Source organism: Arachis hypogaea, chromosome 18 (assembly GCF_003086295.3).
Source record: "Arachis hypogaea cultivar Tifrunner chromosome 18, arahy.Tifrunner.gnm2.J5K5, whole genome shotgun sequence".
In the NCBI taxonomy this organism is placed as follows: domain Eukaryota; kingdom Viridiplantae; phylum Streptophyta; class Magnoliopsida; order Fabales; family Fabaceae; genus Arachis; species Arachis hypogaea.
Window position 1 is genome coordinate 42,557,328 of NC_092053.1, and position 19,500 is coordinate 42,576,827.

General features: G+C 39.6%; 1 non-coding gene across 1 annotated transcript; it reads left to right on the forward strand.

The window, feature by feature from the left end:
- Positions 1-19,218: 19,218 nt before the first annotated feature.
- On the forward strand, positions 19,219-19,326 carry LOC112774196 (small nucleolar RNA R71). Its single transcript, XR_003188695.1, has one exon. It is a non-coding gene; the product is annotated as a small nucleolar RNA R71 (small nucleolar RNA).
- The last annotated feature ends 174 nt before the right edge of the window (positions 19,327-19,500 follow it).

Here is a 19,500-nt window from a genome sequence, read left to right on the forward strand (position 1 = left end):
TCTGAATGGAGCATCATAGGTATCTTCTATGATGGTCTGTCTGAACTGTCCAAGATGTCATTGGACAGCTCTGCTGGAGGATCTCTTCATCTGAAGAAGACGCCTACAGAAGCTCAGGAACTCATTGAAATGGTTGCAAATAACCAATTCATGTACACTTCTGAGAGGAATCTTGTGAATAATGGGACAAGTCAGAAGAAAGGAGTTCTTGAGATTGATACTCTGAATGCCATATTGGCTCAGAACAAAATATTGACTCAGCAAGTCAATATGATTTCTCAAAGTCTGTCTGGAATGCAAGCTGCACCAGGCAGTACTAAGGACGCTTCATCTGAAGAAGAAGCCTATGATCCTGAGAACCCATCAATGGAAGAGGTGAATTACATGGGTGAACCCTATGGAAACACCTACAATCCTTCATTGAAAAACCATCCAAATCTCTCATGGAAGGACCAACAGAGGCCTCAACAAGGCTTCAACAACAACAATTGTAGAAGAAACAGGTTTAGCAATGGCAAGCCTTTTCCATCATCTTCTTAGCAGCAGACAGAGAACTCTAAGCAGAACCACTCTGACTTAGCAACCATGGTCTCTGATCTAATTAAAACCACTCAGAGTTTCATGACTGAAACAAGGTCCTCCATTAGAAATTTGGAGGCATAAGTGGGTCAGCTGAGCAAGAAAGTTACTGAACTCCCTACTAGTACTCTTCCAAGCAATACAGAAGAGAACCCAAAAGGAGAGTGCAAGGCCATAAACACAATCAACATGGCCGAATTTGGAGAGGAGGAAGAGGCAGTGATCGCCACTGAGGAAGACCTCAATGGACGTCCACTGGCCTCCAATGAGTTCCCTAATGAGGAACCATGGGAATCTGAGGCTCATAATGAGATCATAGAGATTCCATTGGATTTACTTCTGCCATTCATGAGCTCTGAAGAGTATTCTTCCTCTGAAGAGGATGAAGATGTTACTGAAGAGCAAGTTGCTAAGTACCTTGGAGCAATCATGAAGCTAAATGACAAGTTATTTGGTAATGAGACTTGGGAGGATAAACCCCCTTTGCTCACCAAAAAACTGGATGACTTGACTAGGCAGAGACTACCTCAAAAGAGACAGGATCCTGGGAAGTTCTCAATACCTTGTACCATAGGCACCATGACCTTTGAGAAGGCTTTGTGTGACCTAGGGTCAAGTGTAAACCTCATGCCTCTCTCTGTAATGGAGAAGCTAGGGATCCTTGAGGTACAAGCTACAAGAATCTCACTAGAGATGGCAGACAATTCAAGAAAACAAGCTTATGAACTTGTAGAGGATGTCTTGGTAAAGGTTGGAGACCACTACATCCCTACTAATTTCATAGTCCTAGAGACTGGGAAGTGCATGGATGAATCCATCATCCTTGGCAGACCCTTCCTAGCCACAGCAAAGGCTGTGATTGATGTTGACAGAGGAGAATTGATCATTCAAGTGAATGAAGAATCCCTTGTGTTTAAGGCTCAAGGATATCCCTCTGTAACCATGGAGAGGAAGCATGAAGAGCTTCTCTCAAAACAGAGTCAAACGGAGCCCCCACAGTCAAACTCTAAGTTTGGTGTTGGGAGGCCACAACCAAACTCTAAGTTTGGTATTGAACCCCCACATTCAAACTCTAAGTTTGGTGTTGGGAGGTTCCAACATTGCTCTGAACATCTGTGAGGCTCCATGCGAGCCCACTGTCAAGCTACTGACATTAAAGAAGCGCTTGTTGGGAGGCAACCCAATGTTATATCTATCTATTTTCCATTGTTATTTTATGTTTCCTGTAGGTTGATGATCATGTGAAGTCACAAAAACAATTGAAAAAGCAAAAACAGAATGAAAAACAGAGAAAAAAAATAGCACACCCTGGAGGAAAAGCTTGCTGGCGTTTAAACGCCAGTAAGGGCAGCAAATGGGCGTTTAACGCCAGAAAGGGGCACCAGACTGGCGTTTAACGCCAGGAATGGGCAAGGAGCTGGCATTAAACGCCAGAAAAGGGCAGCAGCCCGGCGTTTAATGCCAGAATTGGCAGAAAAGGGCATTTTTGCACGCCACTCGGTGCAGGGATGAGCTATCCTTGACACCTCAGGATCTGTGGACTCCACAAGATCCCCACCTACCCCACCACTCTCTCTCTTCTTCACCCATTCACCAATTACCTCAATACCTCTCCCCCAAAAACCCCTCACCTATCAAATCCCACCATTCTCTTCACCACTCACATCCATCCTTCATAAAACCCCACCTACCCCACCATCCAAATTCAAACCACTTTCCCTCCTAAACCCACCTATACTAGCCGAACCCTACACCCCTCTCAACTCCTATATAATCCATCTTCACTCTTTCATTTTCACACGACCTCAACACCACTTCTCCTCCCTAGCCGAACCACAAAGCTTCTTCCATCTCCTTCATTTTCTTCTTCTACTCTTCTCTTTCTTCTTTTGCTCGAGGACGAGCAAACCTTCTAAGTTTGGTGTGGTAAAAGCATTGCTTTTTGTTTTTCCATAACTATTTATGGCACCTAAGGCCGGAGAAACCTCTAGAAAGAGGAAAGGAAAGGCAAAAGCTTCCACCTCCGAGTCATGGGAGATGGAGAGATTCATCTCAAGGGTACATCAAGACCACTTCTATGAAATTGTGGCCATGAAGAAGATGATCCCCGAGGTCCCTTTTAAGCTCAAAAAGGGCGAATATCCGGAGATCCGACATGAGATCCGAAGAAGAGGTTGGAAGTTCTCACCAACCCCATTCAACAAGTCAGAATCTTAATGGTTCAAGAGTTCTATGCCAATGCATGGATCACCAAGAACCATGATCAAAGTGTGAACCCGGACCCTAAGAATTGGCTTACAATGGTCCGAGGGAAATACTTAGATTTTAGTCCGGAAAATGTAAGGTTGGCATTCAACTTGCCCATGATGCAAAGAGATGCACACCCCTACACTAGAAGGGTCAACTTTGATCAAAGGTTGGACCAAGTCCTCATAGACATCTGTGAAGAGAGCGCTCAATGGAAGAGAGATTCAAGAGGGAAGCCGGTTCAACTAAGAAGGCATGACCTCAAGCCCGTGGCTAGGGGATGGTTGGAGTTCATCCAACGCTCAATCATTCCCACTAGCAACCGGTCCGAAGCTACTATAGACTGGGATATCATGATACATAGCATCATGATTAGAGAGGAAGTGGAAGTTCATGAGGTTATATCCCAAGAACTCTACAAGGTGGTGGACAAGTCCTCTCCTTTGGCAAGGTTAGCCTTCCCTCATCTCATTTGTCACCTTTGTAATTCGGTTGGAATTGACATAGAGGGAGACATTCTCATTGATGAGGACAAACCCATCACTAAGAAAAGGATGGAGAAAACAAGAGAACCTCATCAAGAGCATGAGGAAACTCCTCATCATGAAATCCCTGAGATGCCTCAAGGGATGTATTTTCCTCCACAAAACTATTGGGAGCAAATCAACACCTCCCTAGGAGAATTAAGTTCCAACATGGGACAACTAAGGGTGGAGCACCAAGAGCATTCCATCCTCCTCTATGAAATTAGAGAAGATCAAAGAACCATGAGAGAGGAGCAACAAAGGCAAGAAAGAGATATTGAGGAGCTCAAGCACTCCATAAGATCTTCAAGAAGAAGAACAAGCCGCCATCACTAAGGTGGACCCGTTCTTTAATTTCCTTGTTCTTTATTTTCTGTTTTTCAAAAATTATGCTTCATGTTTATCTATGTTTGTGTCTTTATTACATGATCATTAGTGTCTTAGTGTCTATGCCTTAAAGCTATGAAAATGAATCCATCACCTTTCTTAAATGAAAAATGTTTTTAATTGAAAAAGAAAAAGAAGTACATGAATTTTGAATTTTAAAACAGTTTAATTATTTTGATGTGGTGGCAATGCTATTGTTTTTCTGAATGAATGCTTGAACAGTGCATATTTTTGAATTTGACTGTTTATGAATGTTAAAATTGTTGGCTCTTGAAAGAATGAAAGGAAAAGGAGAAATGTTATATGATGTTCTAAAAAATCATAAAATTGATTCTTGAAACAAGAAAAAGCAGTGAAAAGCTTGCAAAAAAAAAAGAGCAAGCAGAAAAAGCCAATACCCCTTTAAACCAAAAGGCAAGGGTGATAAAAAGGATCCAAGGCTTTGAGCATCAGTGGATAGGAGGGCCCACAGGAATAAAATCCTGGCCTAAGCGGCTAAACCAAGCTGTCCCTAACCATGTACTTGTGGCGTGAAGGTGTCAAGTGAAAACTTGAGACTGAGCGGTTAAAGTCGAGGTCCAAAGCAAAAAGAAGAGTGTGCTTAAGAACCCTGGACACCTCTAATTGGGGACTCTAGCAAAGCTGAGTCACAATCTGAAAAGGTTCACCCAGTTATGTGTCTGTGGCATTTATGTATCCGGTGGTAATACTGGAAAACAAAGTGCTTAGGGCCACGGCCAAGACTCATAAAGTAGCTGTGTTCAAGAATCAACATACTTAACTAAGAGAATCAATAACACTATCTGGATTCTGAGTTCTTATAGATGCCAATCATTCTGAACTTCAAAGGATAAAGTGAGATGCCAAAACTGTTCAGAAGCAAAAAGCTAAAAGCCCCGCTCATCTAATTAATACTGATCTTCATAGATGTTTTTGGAATTCATTGTATATTCTCTTCTTTTTATCCTATTTGATTTTCAGTTGCTTAGGGACAAGCAACAATTTAAGTTTGGTGTTGTGATGAGCGGATAATTTATACGCTTTTTGGCATTGTTTTTAGTATATTTTTAGTATATTTTAGTTAGTTTTTATTGTGTTTTTATTAGTTTTTAAATAAAAATCACTCTTCTGGACTTTACTATGAGTTTGTGTGTTTTTCTGTGATTTCAGGTATTTTCTGGCTGAAATTGAGGGACCTGAGCAAAAATCTGATTCATAGGCTAAAAAAGGACTGCAGATGCTGTTAGATTCTGACCTCCCTGCACTCAAAGTGGATTTTCTGAAGCTACAGAAGCCCAATTGGCGCGTTCTCATATGCGTTGGAAAATAGACATCCTGGGCTTTCCAGCAATATATAATAGTTCATACTTTGCCCGAGATTTAATGGCTCAAACCGGCGTTCAAAGTCAGCTCAAGAATTCCCAGCGTTAAACGCCGGAACTGGCACCAAAGTGGGAGTTAAACGCCCAAACTGGCACAAAAGTTGGCGTTTAACTCCAGGAAAAATCTCTACACGAAAATGCTTCAATGCTCAGCCCAAGCACACACCAAGTGGGCCCGGAAGTGGATATTTACGTCATTTACTCATTTTTTGTAAACCCTAAGCTACTAGTTCTCTATAAATAGGACCTTTTGCTTGTGTATTAAGAGAATCGAAGAGGAATCTTTGAGTAGTTCTATGCTACCTTAGATCACGTTTTGGGGCTGGCCTCATGGCCATGCCTAGACCATGTTCTTATGTATTTTCAACGGTGGAGTTTCTACACACCATAGATTAAGGTGTGGAGCTCTGTTGTACCTTGAGTATCAATGCAATTACTATTGTTCTTCTATTCAATTCAACTTGTTCTTGTTCTAAGATATCACTTGTTCTTCAACTTGATGAATGTGATGATCCGTGACACTCATCATCATTCTCACCTATGAACGTGTGCCTGACAACCACCTCCGTTCTACCATCGATTGAGTGTTTATCTCTTGGATTCCTTAATCAGAATCTTCGTGGTATAAGCTAGAATTGATGGCAGCATTCTTGAAAATCCGGAAGGTCTAAACCTTGTCTGTGGTATTCTGAGTAGGCTTCAAGGATTGAATGACTGTGATGAGCTTCAAACTCGTGATTGTGGGGCGTTAGTGACAGACGCAAAAGAATCACTGGATTCTATTCCGACATGATCGAGAACCGACAGATGAATAGTCGTGCTGTGACAGAGTGCGTTGAACATTTTCACTAAGAGGACGGGATTGTAGCCACTGACAACGGTGATGCCCAACATACAGCTTGCCATGGAAAGGAGTAAGAAGGATTGGATAAAGACAGTAGGAAAGCAAAGAGACGGGAGGGACAAAGCATCTTCATATGCTTATCTGAAATTCTCACCAATGAATTACATAAGTATCTCTATCTCTATTTTATGTTTTTATTTATCTTTTAATCATTCATCCTCCATAACCATTTGAATCCGCCTGACTGGGATTTACAAGATGACCATAGCTTGCTTCATACCAACAATCTTCGTGGGATCGACCCTTACTCGCGTAAGGTTTATTACTTGGACGACCCAGTGAACTTGCTGGTTAGTTGTGCGAAGTTGTGATAAAGAGAGATTACAATTGAGCGTACCATGTTGATGGCGCCATTGATGATCACAATTTCGTGCACCACTATGCATATATGATTTCTTGAGAATGTGAATTAATTTAACTACATGTAAGTTTTATATATGAGTGAATAAAATTAGAATTGCATGATTCATTTAGGTAGTTGCATTTAGGATAGATTGCATTGCATGAGATTCCACCACTTTAACCTTACCTTACTCTTTATCTTGGATTTAGCATAAGGACATGCTATTGTTTAAGTGTGGGGAGGTTGATAAACCCATATTTTATGATATATTTTGTGCCTAATTTGAGTGATTTATTCAATCCTTCACTCACTTATTCATGTTAATTACATGGTTTTACTTTTCCTTCCTTATTATGTGATGTATGTGAAAAACATGTTTCCTATGCTTTAAAATTAATTATTTTAATTACCCTTTTATTTCTATTCGATGCCCTGATTCGTGTGTTAAGTAGTTTCAGATCTTCTAAGGCAGGAATGACTAAAAGGATGAAAAGGAAACATACAAAAATGGAAGGAAAGCTTAAAACGGAATTTTTGGAGAAACTGGCAGCGACGCGATCGCATGGACGACGCAGCCGCGTGCCAGCGCGAAGAGAGTGCGACGCGAACGCGTGACTGAGGCGATCGCGCGCCTTGAGCGAAACGCATATGACGCGGACGCTTGACTGACGCGACCGTGTGACACGGAAAACTCCAGATGACGCGACCGCGTGACCCACGCGGACGCGTGACAGAGGCCTCGCACCAGAAATTACAGAAAATACTCCCAGCGATTTTTGAAGCCTTTTTGGCCCAGATCCAAGTACAGAAAGCACAGATTAGAGGTTATAAAGTGTGGGAATGCATCCATCCAAAGGGAGCTCGTCAATTAGTTACTTTCCATGAATTAGATTTAGTTTTGAGGGAGGTTTTCTCCTCTCTCTTTAGGATTAGGATTTAGATTTAGGATTTTATTTGCTTTCAGTATTATCTCTTTTGATCAGGTTCAATATTCCTTTTATTTCCTTTTTCAATTTAATTTATGAATTCTTCTATGTTACAGATTATTATTTTAATTAATGTTATTTGAGGTATTTCAGTTTATGATTGCTCTCTTTAATTTATGCTACTATTGCTTTCAATCTGAAGACATTTTTATTAGAGTAGATTTACTTTTCCCCTTTTGGTCTTGGTTAAGAAATCAGTAACTCAGGAGTTATCTAAACTCAACATAATTGATAATTGTTATCTTGCTAATTGAATTGAGCTTCAATAATCCCAATCTTTTCTTAGGAAATAAATAGGATTCGAAGATCAAACTAATTAGTCGCTTGACCTTCCTTTGCTTTAGTAAAGGTTAACTAAGTGGAATTAAGATTTGATTTTCATTATCATTGATAAGGATAACTAGGCCTGGACTTCCAATTTCTTATACCTTGCCAAAAGTTGCTTTACAGATATTTATTTATTTTAATTGCCATTTAATTTATTTGTCATATTTATTCCTCTTTCTCAACCCCAATTTACAATCCCCATAACCAATAATAAGAACATACTTCCCTGCAGTTCCTTGAGAAGACGACCCGAGGTTTAAATACTTCGGTTAACAATTTTTAAGGGGTTTGTTACTTGTGACAACCAAAACGTTTGTAAGAAAGGACTTTTGTTGGTTTAGTAACTATACTTGCAACGGGAATTTATTCTGAATTCTAGACCACGCAAAAGTTCTCTCTTCAATCATACAACTTGCCATGGAAGGGAGCACGCATGATTGGAAGAAGACAATAGGAAAGCAGAGGTTCAGAAGCAACAAAGCATCTCCAAACGCTTATCTAAAATTTCCACCAATGAATTACATAAGTATCATTATTTTATTTTATGTTTTAATTATCTTTTAATTATCAAAACCTCATAACCATTTGAATCCGCCTGACTAAGATTTACAGGATGACCATAGCTTGCTTCAAGCCGAAAATCTCCGTGGGATCGACCCTTACTCAGTTACTCACGTAAGATATTACTTTGACGACCCAGTGCACTTGCTGGTTAGTTGTGCAAAGTTGTGAAAAGTGTGATCACAATTTCTTGCACCACTTGTCTCAAACCATATAGAGATTTAGAGAGTTTAAAAATATGGTTTGGAAAATCTTTGTTTTCAAAATCGGGGGGTTGTGCTATGTATACCTCTCTATCAGTAATACCATTTAAAAAGACACATTTGACATCCATTTAAAAAGTTTGAACCCTTTATGTGCGGCATAAGCAAGCAATAATCTTATTGTTTCCATCCTTGCAACCAGAGCAAAAGACTCATCGAAATCAATGCCTTCTTCTTGATCGTACCCTTGAGCCACTAGTCTTGCGTTGCCTCTTGCAATGCTACCATCCTCATCTAATTTGTTTCGAAAGATCCATTTGGTATTGGTCACCTTCTTCCCATTTGAATTTGGTACCAATGTCCAAACCTCATTTTTCTCAAATTGGATTAGCTTTTCTTCCATTGCCTTAACCTATGAAGGATCATCAAGAGCTTCCTTCACATTTTGAGGTTCTTTTTGAGAGATGAGAGCAAGATCATTTAATTTCATTCTTTTTCTATTTGATGATCTTGTAGTAACTCCTTGAGATGGATTTCCAATTATGAATTCTTATGGATAGTTCTTAAAGAACTTCCATTCTTTGGGTCTAGGTATTGCAAGGGCAGATCTAGTATTGGTTAGCTCATCACTGTTGAAAATTTCAGAACTGTCTGCATCGGTAGGAGACAAATATCTCCTGTATTTTGTTCTGCAAAATCAAAGACAGTGTTTTTCAGCAAGGGATCTGATTTGGCTTCACTTTGGATTCTACTTGAGTTTTGTTTAGTTTCATTTCCTGCATCATTTTCTTCACTAACACTTGAAATAGAGTTAAATTCACAAAAGGTAACATGCATGGTCTCTTCAATGATTCTATGTTCCTTGAGGTAAACTCTATAGGCTTTACTAGTGGTTGAGTACCCTACAAAGATACCTTCATAGGACTTTAGATCAAATTTACCAAGATTGTCTCTCGTGTTTAAAACAAAGCATTTACATCCAAAGATATGAAAGTATTTAAGGTTAGGAAGGGTTCTTTTCCATAGCTCGTATGGAGTTTTCTTCAAAAACTTTCGAATGATTGTTCTATTTAAAATATAGCATACTGTGTTCACCGCTTGAGCCCATAAGAATTTTGAAATATCACATTCACATAGCATGGCTCTTGCCATTTCTTGTAGGATTCTATTTTTTTCTACAATACTATTTTGTATGGTGTATTAGGACATGAGAAATTATGTGATATACCAAACTCATCACAAAAAATTTTAAAATTTTAGTTTTCAAATTTCTCTCCATAATCACTTCTAATAGAAGTAATTTTCAAATCTTTCTGATTTTGAATCTTTTTGAATAAAATAATGAAAGTAGAAAAAGCATCATTTTTGTGAGACAAGAAAAGAACCTATCTGAATCTTGTATAATCATCAATCACTACCAAACTATAGTGTTTACCACCTAGGCTTTGAGTCCTAGTGGGACCAAAAAGATTAATATATAGTAACTCTAATAGTTTTTTGGTTGAGATGTCATTCTTGGATTTAAAAAAGCTTTTCGTTTGTTTACCCAATTGACAAGTATCACAAGTGATATCTTTGTCAAATTGGATCTTAGGAAGACCTCTAACCAAATTCTTTTTCACAAATTTAGAAATTTGAAACATGCTACCATGTTCTAATTTCTTATGCCATCACCATTTTTCGAATTCTATTGAAGTGAAGCAAACTACATTTTGTTCCTTAAGTTCCTCCAAGGTGAGACCATACACATTATTACATCTTTTAGCAATGACCAAAGTTTCACCCGACTTTTCACATACAACTAAGCATTTTAACTTTTTTAAAATAACCCAATATCCTGAATCACATAGTTGACTAATGCTTAGAAGATTATGTTTCAATCTATTAACCAAGAATACATTATCAATGAAGGTAGAAAAACTCTTAGCAACCTTACCTACGGCCACTATCTTTCCTTTTCCATCATCACTGAATGCAACAAAACTTCCATCATATTTGTTGAGCTTGATGAAGAATATGGGCTTTTCGGTCATGTGCTTTGAGCATTGATGAGTGGATATTTTATACGCTTTTTGGCATCATTTTCATATAGTTTTTAGCATGTTTTGTTTAATTTTTATTAAGTTTTCATAGGTTTTAGTGTAAAATTCACATTTTTCGATTCTACTTTGAGTTTGTGTGTTTTTATACAATTTCAGGTATTTTCTGGATGAAATTGAGGAGTTGAAGCAAATGTTTGATTCAGAGACAGAGAAAGCACTGCAGATGCTGTCTAGATCTGACCTCCTTGCACTCGAAAGAGCTTTTTTGCAACTACAAAAGTCCAAATGAAGCATTCTCAACAGCTATGGAAAGCTAACATCCAGAAATTTCCAGTAATGTATAATAGTCCATACTTTATTTCAGAATTGAAGGCCCAAAACTGCCGTTCAACGCCAGCCTCCTGCCCTATTTTGGCGTCCAACGCCCAAAGGAGAAGAGACCAGCGTCCAACGCCCATAAAGGACCCCCTAGCTAGCGTTCAACGCCCTAGAGACTCCTAGCACGTGGATCTCAATCAAGCTCAGCCCAAACACTCACCAAGTGGGCCCCAGAAGTGGATTTTAGCACTAAAAGATTGTTTTACCCTTCTTATGTAATCCTTAGTCATTAGCCTAGTATTTATTTGAGAACTTTTACATTAATCAAGCCTTTTGACGCTTTACACATTTTTATCATTGTATTTTCTATCAGTATGAGTTTCTACACCTCCTAGGTTGAGGGGAGGAGCCCTGCTAAGTTTTATAGATTAATAAAAGTATTACTGTTTCTTTTTAATCTGTGTTTGATTCTCTATTCTAAGATGTATCTTCGTTCTTCATCAATATGAATGCGTTGAACTGGTGATGCGTGAGCATCTTCTCTATCTTTTTCTAGTAAATTTTCATTTGAATTGCTATGTTTAATCAAGATTTAATATATTTTAGCCACCATAAATGCTACTTTGAGTTGTGTGCAATTCTGTTTATTTCAGGTAGCATTTTGGAGGAATTTGACAAAGTTAGCATGAAAAAATGAAGCCACAGTAGAATAAGGGCTTGAAGCCAAGCTTGAAAAACCTCAAGTTTAGTGCCAAGAATGAAGAATAGAGAGAGTGCATGCTGGTTGGTTGAAGCCAAACTTGAGAACAGTCAAGTTTGGTGCCAACCAAGAAAGAGCGAAGAATGCAATGCGGGCTCATCCACGCGAAACTTGAGGAAGCTCAAGTTTGGCACCAGCAAGGAAGATCCTAGGAGTACTCACGGTCCACTCCATGCCAAACTTGAGGGAGCTCAAGTTTGGCGCCAGCACAAGACTCCCCAAAGAAAGCATGCGTACAACTTCAAGCCAAACTAGAGTTCACTCAAGTTTGGCGCCACAATCAAGGAGCACTAAGGAATACTTGCTGACCACTTCATGCCAAACTTGAGTTTACTCAAGTCTGGCGCCACACTTAGTAACAATAGTGGTCCCCATTTGTCCAAAGGCCTACGCAAATCAATTATTAAATTTTGATTTAAACTTTTATTTTATTTATAATTAGGAAAAGATATTACTTAGTTTTAGGAAATATATTTTACATTAATTAGGATTAGATATAAAATGGAAAAGAATCAGCCCTTCGGGCTTTTCTCTTTTCTTCTACCTCATTCCGCAATTTACAATTTTACAGAATCCTGGTTTTCTCTCTGAACCATGAGCAACTAAACCTCCACTGTTAAGGTTAGGAGCTCTATCTATTATATGGATTGGTACCATTATTTTTCTATTTTAATTCATGTATTGATTTCTATTTCAAGAATTGTTTTCGTTCTTTATCTTATGAATTTGGGTGGAACGGAAGTATGACCCTTGTTATAATTGAGTTCTTGTATAACTTGGAAAAGCTCTTTGCTTAAACAACAACTTGAAAACAATTTCTCTTAAACTTCTAATTATCTGGACTTAATGGGATACGTGATATATAATCCTCTTATACTTGAGTAATTAGGGTTTTTGTGGAATATAAACTAGAATTGCACTTCACCCTCTAATTGGAATTAAGTGACCAAGGAATTGGCGATTGATGAAGGTTAGAGGAGACTAAAAAGGTCTAAGGAATTAGGGTTCAGTCACATATAGTTTGCCATGAATTGAATCTTGCACGATTAAAATAGTTAGTAAGAAAAGTTAATCCGGAAGATAGATATCTCTGAAGCCTTAACTGTTTCTCCATATATACTTCACAAGTTGTTTACTGCCTGTTTTTCTGATTCTTTAAATTACTGTTTGATGCAATTGAACTCCCAACACTCTTTCCTGTTGGTCTAACTAAGTAAATTAGTTAACCATTGTTGCTTAATCCATCAATTCTCGTGGGATCGACCCTCACTCACCTGAGGTATTACTTGGTATGACCCGGTGCACTTGCCGGTTAGTTTGTGGATTGTAAATTCCACACCAATTGGCATAAGGTTATCACATTCTACATGGGTTCAGAGTGAGTCTTTCATCGGACAATGATGAACCACCAGATTGATTATACATCTCTTATACGGCTAATCCACAACTTCGTTGGGGACTTCTCGAAACATCAGTTCAGTCGAGGTATGGGGAGATTAGAGTCTTTGTGGTAGAGGCTAGAACCCAAAGGCACAATATTCTCTGACCTGGAAGATTCGACCTTGTCTGTGGCATTTTGAGTAAGATCATTAAGGAGAATGGACTGCAGGAGCTTCACCCTCAATCAGAATGGATCCACACTAACCTTGGGGTTCATATCTGGAGGAGCATTGGCGACCTCTCAACCGGCGTTGATCACATACATCCTGCCATAGAAGAAATCATTCATAGTTGAAAAAGACAGTAAGACCAAAGTTAATCCAGATGAACAAAGCATCTCCAAGCCTTAACCATCTTCTTATCATTATAAACATATCAACATAGTTAATAGCTCTTTATTCCTTTCATGCTTTTAACCAAATCCAACAACTCTTCTATCCGCTTAACTAAGATCTACAAGATAACCATAGCATGATTCAAATCATAATCCTCGTGGGATCGACCCTGACTCGCTCTGGTATTAATTGGATGACCCAGTGCACTTACTGGTATGTTTATGCAGAAGTGTTGGATTCTGCGCACTGGTGCACGAAATTGTGATCTCCAGGCTCGAACAAATCCTGGTAATGGCTCCAAAGCTTGGTGCTCTGATCTTAATTCATAATTATCACAACTTCGATACAACTAACCAGCAAGTGCACTGGGTCGTCCAAGTAATACCTTACGTGAGTAAGGGTCGAATCCCACGGAGATTGTTGGTATGAAGCAAGCTATGGTCACCTTGCAAATCTCAGTCAGGCGGATATAAAACAGTTATGTAGTTTTCGAATAATAATTAATAGAATAGGGATAGAGATACTTATATAATTCATTGGTGAGAATTTCAGATAAGAGAATGGAGATGCTTTTCGTTCCTCTGAACCTCTGCTTTCCTGCTATCTTCATCCAATCAGTCTTACTCCTTTCCATGGCTGGCTTTATGTGATACATCACCACTGTCAATGGCTACTTTCGGTCATCTCTCGGGAAAATGATCCAATGCCCTGTCACGGCACGGCTAATCGTCTGGAGGCATCACCCTTGTCAATGGCTTCATCTTATCCTCTCAGTGAATAATATGCTCACGCACCCTGTCACGGCACGACTATTCATCTGTCGGTTCTCGATCATGCTGGAATAGGATTTACTATCCTTTTGCGTCTGTCACTAACACCCTGCAATCGCGAGTTTGGAGCTCGTCATAGTCATTCAATCATTGAATCCTACTCGGAATACCACAGACAAGGTTTAGACCTTCCGGATTCTCTTGAATGCCGCCATCATTCTAGCTTACGCCACGAAGATTCTGGTTAGGAGATCTAAGAGATATTCATTCTAGCTTATTTCATGTAGAACGGAAGTGTTTGTCAGGCACGTGTTCATAGGGGAGAATGGTGATGAGCGTCACACATAATCATCACCTTCATCACGTTCTTGGGTGCGAATGGATATCTTAGAAGCGAAATAAGAAGAATTGAATAGAAAACAGTAGTACTTTACATTAATCTTTGAGGAACAGCAGAGCTCCACACCTTAATCTATGGAGTGTAGAAACTCTACCGTATGAAAATACATAAGTGAAGGTCCAGGCATGGCCGAGATGGCCAGCCCCCTAAAACGTGATCAAAGGATCATAAGGTAATCCAAAGATGCCTAATACAATAGTAAGAGGTCCTATTTATAATAAACTAGCTACTAGGGTTTACATGAGTAAGTATTTGATGCATAAATCCACTTCCGGGGCCCACTTGGTGTGTGTTTGGGCTGAGCTTAAGTGTTGCACGTGCAGAGGCTATTTGTGGAGTTGAACGCCAGTTTTTGTGCCAGTTTGGGCGTTCAACTCTGGTTTTGGATCCTTTTCTGGCGCTGGACGCCAGATTTGGTCAGAGAACTAGCGTTGAACGCCAGTTTACGTCGTCTATTCTTAGCCAAAATATGGACTATTATATATTTCTGGAAAGCCCTGGATGTCTACTTTCCAACACAATTGGAAGCGCACCATTTCGAGTTCTGTAGCTCCAGAAAATCCACTTTGAGTGCAGGGAGGTCAGAATCCAACAGCATCAGCAGTCCTTCTTCAACCTCTGAATCTGATTTCTGCTCAAGTCCCTCAATTTCAGCCAGAAAATACCTGAAATCACAGAAAAACACACAAACTCATAGTAAAGTCCAGAAATGTGAATTTAACATAAAAACTAATGAAAACATCCCTAAAAGTAACTAGATCCTACTAAAAACATACTAAAAACAATGCCAAAAAGCGTATAAATTATCCGCTCATCACAACACCAAACTTAAATTGTTGCTTGTCCCCAAGCAACTGAAAATCAAATAGGATAAAAAGAAGAGAATATACTATAAATTCCAAACTATCAGTGAAACATAGCTCCAATCAAATGAGCGGGACTTATAGCTTTTTGCCTCTTGAATAGTTTTGGCATCTCACTTTATCCATTGAGGTTCAGAATGATTGGCATCTATAGGAACTTCAGATTTCGAATAGTGTTATTGACTCTCCTAGTTCAGTATGATGATTCTTGAACACAGCTTCTTTATGAGTCTTGGCTGTGGCCCTAAGCACTTTGTTTTCCAGTATTACCACCGGATACATAAATGACACAGACACATAATCGGGTGAACCTTTTCAGATTGTGACTCAGCTTTGCTAAAGTCCCCAATTAGAGGTGTCCAGGGTTCTTAAGCACACTCTTCTTTTGCTTTGGACCTTGACTTTAACTGCTCAGTCTCAAGTTTTCACTTGACACCTTCACGCCACAAGCACATGGTTAGGGACAGCTTGGTTTAGCCGCTTAGACCAGGATTTTATTCCTTTAGGCCCTCCTTTCCACTGATGCTCAAAGCCTTGGGATCCTTTTTATTTCCCTTGCCTTTTGGTTTTAAGGGTTATTGGCTTTTTGCTCTTGCCTCTTGGTTTTAAGAGCTTTGGCTTTTTCTGCTTGCTTTTTCTTTTTCTTCTAAATTTTTTTTTTCGCCTATTTTTTTTTTCTGCAAGCTTTGTTCTTTGCTGCTTTTTCTTGCTTCAAGAATCATTTTTATGATTTTTCAGATTATCAAATAACATGTCTCCTAGTCATCATTCTTTAAAGAGCCAACATATTTAACATTCTTAAACAACAACTTCAAAAGACATATGCACTGTTCAAGCATACATTCAGAAAACAAGAAGCATTGTCACCACATCGATATAATTGAGCTAAGTTCAAGGATAAATTCGAAACTCATGTACTTCTTGTTCTTTTGATTTAAAACAGTTTTTATTTAAGAGAGGTGATGGATTCATAGGACATTCATAACTTTAAGACATAGTTACTACTACTAATGATCATGTAATGAAGACACAAACATAGATAAGCACATAACATAGAAAACGAAAAATAGAGAAAGCAAGAACAAGGAATGAGTCCTCCTTAGTGATGTCCTTGAGCTCTTCTATGTCTCTTCCTTGTCTTTGTTGCTCCTCCCTCATTGCTTTTTGATCTTCTCTGATTTCATGAAGGATGATGGAGTGCTCTTGATGTTCCACCCTTAGTTGCTTCCAATAATTGTGTGGAAGAAAATGTATCCCCTGAGGTATCTCAGGGATCTCTTGATTTGCAGTCAAATGTTCTACCACTGAGCTATAGACCCTTGATGGAAGCTTTTGTCTTCCCTTTCCTCTTCTAGAGGTTTCTCTGGCCTTAGGTGCCATCAATGGTTATGGAAAAAACAAAAAAGCTATGCTTTTACCACACCAAACTTAGAATGTTGCTCGCCCTCGAGCAAAAGAAGAAAAAATAGAAGAAGAAGAAGATATGGAGGAGATGGATGGCTGTGTGTATTCAGCCATATGGGTGGGATTGGGTGGGAGAGAGATGTTGAATTTTGAAGGTAAGTGGGTGTATGGATGTGAGTGGTAAAGGGTTAATAGGGAAGAGTGTTTATTGGGAATAGAGGATGATTGAGAAGAGAGAAGAGAGTGAGTGGAGGTAGGTGGGGATCCTGTGGGGTCCACAGATCCTGAGATGATCCTGTGAGGTCCACAGATCTTGAGGTGTCAAGGCATTTACATCCCTGCACCAATATAGGCATGCAAAATGCCCTTGCACACAACTCTGGGCGTTCAGCGCCAGGTTGGTGCCCATTTTGGGCGTTCAACGCCTATTTGCTGCCATTTCTGGCGTTGAACGCAAGAACCATGCTTGTTCTAGGCGTTCAGCACCAGGATGTTGCCCATTTGGGCGTTCAGCGCCAGAACCATGCTATGTTCTGGCGTTTGAACGCCAGACAGATGCTCCTCCAGGGTATGATTTTTCTTCTGCTGTTTTTGATTCCGTTTTTGATTTTTTTGTTTGTTTTGTGACTCCACATGATCATGAACCTAAGAAAACATGAAAAACAATAATAATAGAGTTAGATAAATAAACATTGGGTTGCCTCCCAACAAGCGCTTCTTTAATGTCAATAGCTTGACAGTGGGCTCTCATGGAGCCTCACAGATGTTCAGAGCATTGTTGAAACTCTCCAACACCAAACTTAGAGTTTGGATATGGGAGTTCAACACCAAACTTAGAGTTTGGTTGTGGCCTCCCAACACCAAACTTAGAGTTTGACTGTGGGGGCTCTGGTTGACTCTGCTTTGAGAGAAGCTTTTCAAGCTTCCTCTCCATGGTTGTAGAGGGAGATCCTTGAGTTTTGAATACAAGGGAGTTCTCATTCCATTGAAGGACTATTTCACCTCTGTCAACATCAATCACAGCTCTTGCTGTGGCCAGGAAAGGTCTTCCTAGGATGATGGATTCATCCTCTTCCTTTCCAGTATCCAGGACTATGAAATCAGCAGGGATGTAAAGGCCTTCAACCTTCACTAACACGTCCTCTACTTGTCCATAAGCCTGTTTTCTTGAACTGTCTGCCATCTCTAATGAGATTTTAGCAGCTTGCACCCCATAGATTCCCAGTTTCTCTATTACAGAGAGGGGCATGAGGTTTATTCCTGAACCAAGGTCACACAGAGCTTTAAAGATCATGGTGCCTATGGTACAGGGTATTATGAACTTTCCAGGATCCTGTCTCTTCTGAGGCAATATCAGTTGATCCAGATCACTTAGTTCATTGATGAACAAGGGAGGTTCAACTTCCCAAGTATCAATGCCAAATAATTTGGCATTCAGCTTCATGATTGCACCAAGAAACTTGGCAGTTTGCTCTTCAGTAACATCCTCATTCTCTTCTGAAGAGGAATACTCATCAGAGCTCATGAAGGGTATAAGGAGGTTCAATGGAATCTCTATGGTCTCTAGATGAGCCTCAGAGTCCTTTGGTTCCCCAGAGGGAAGCTCCTTATTGATCACTGGACGTCCCTGGAGGTCTTCCTCCTTGGGATTCACGTCCTCTCCTCTCCTCACAGGTTCGGCCATGGCACTTATGTCAATGGCCTTGCATTCTCCTTTTGGGTTCTCTTTTGTATTGCTTGGGAGAATACTAGGAGGGATTTCAGTGATCCTTTTACTCAGCTGGCCCACTTGTGCTTCCAGATTTCTAATAGAAAATCTTGTTTCATTCATGAAACTTACAGTGGCGTTAGATAGATCAGAGACTAGATTTGTTAAATTAGAGGCATTTTGTTCAGAGTTCTTTGTCTGTTGCTGAGTTGATGATGGAAAAGGCTTGCTATTGCTAAACCTGTTTCTTCCACCATTATTAAAGCCTTGTTGGGGCTTTTGATCCTTCCATGAGAAATTTGGATGATTTCTCCATGTTGAGTTATAGGTGTTTCCATAAGGTTCACCTAAGTAATTTACCTCTGCTATTGCAGGGTTCTCAGGATCATAGGCTTCTTCTTCAGAAGATGCCTCTTGAGTACTGTTGGATGCAGCTTGCATTCCATGCAGACTCTGAGAAATCATATTGACTTGCTGAGTCAATATTTTATTCTGAGCCAATATGGCATTCAGAGTATCAACTTCAAGAACTCCCTTCTTCATAGGCATCCCATTACTCACAGGATTCCTTTCAGAAGTGTACATGAACTGGTTATTAGCAACCATGTCAATGAGTTCTTGAGCTTCTGCAGGCGTTTTCTTTAGGTGAATGGATCCACCTGCAGAAGTGTCCAGTGACATCTTTGATAGCTCAGCTAAACCATCATAGAATATATCCAGGATGGTCCATTCTGAAAGCATGTCAGAAGGACACTTTTTGGTCAACTGTTTGTATCTTTCCCAAGCTTCATAGAGGGATTCACCTTCTTTCGGTTTGAAGGTTTGAACATCAGCTCTAAGCTTGCTCAGCTTTTGAGGAGGAAAGTACTTGGCTAAGAAAGCCGTGACCAGCTTATCCCAAGAGTTCAGGCTGTCTTTAGGTTGAGAATCCAACCATAATCTAGCTCTAGCAAAAGGGAAAAGCATGAGCCTGTAGACTTCAGGATCTACTCCATTAGTCTTAACAGTATCACATAT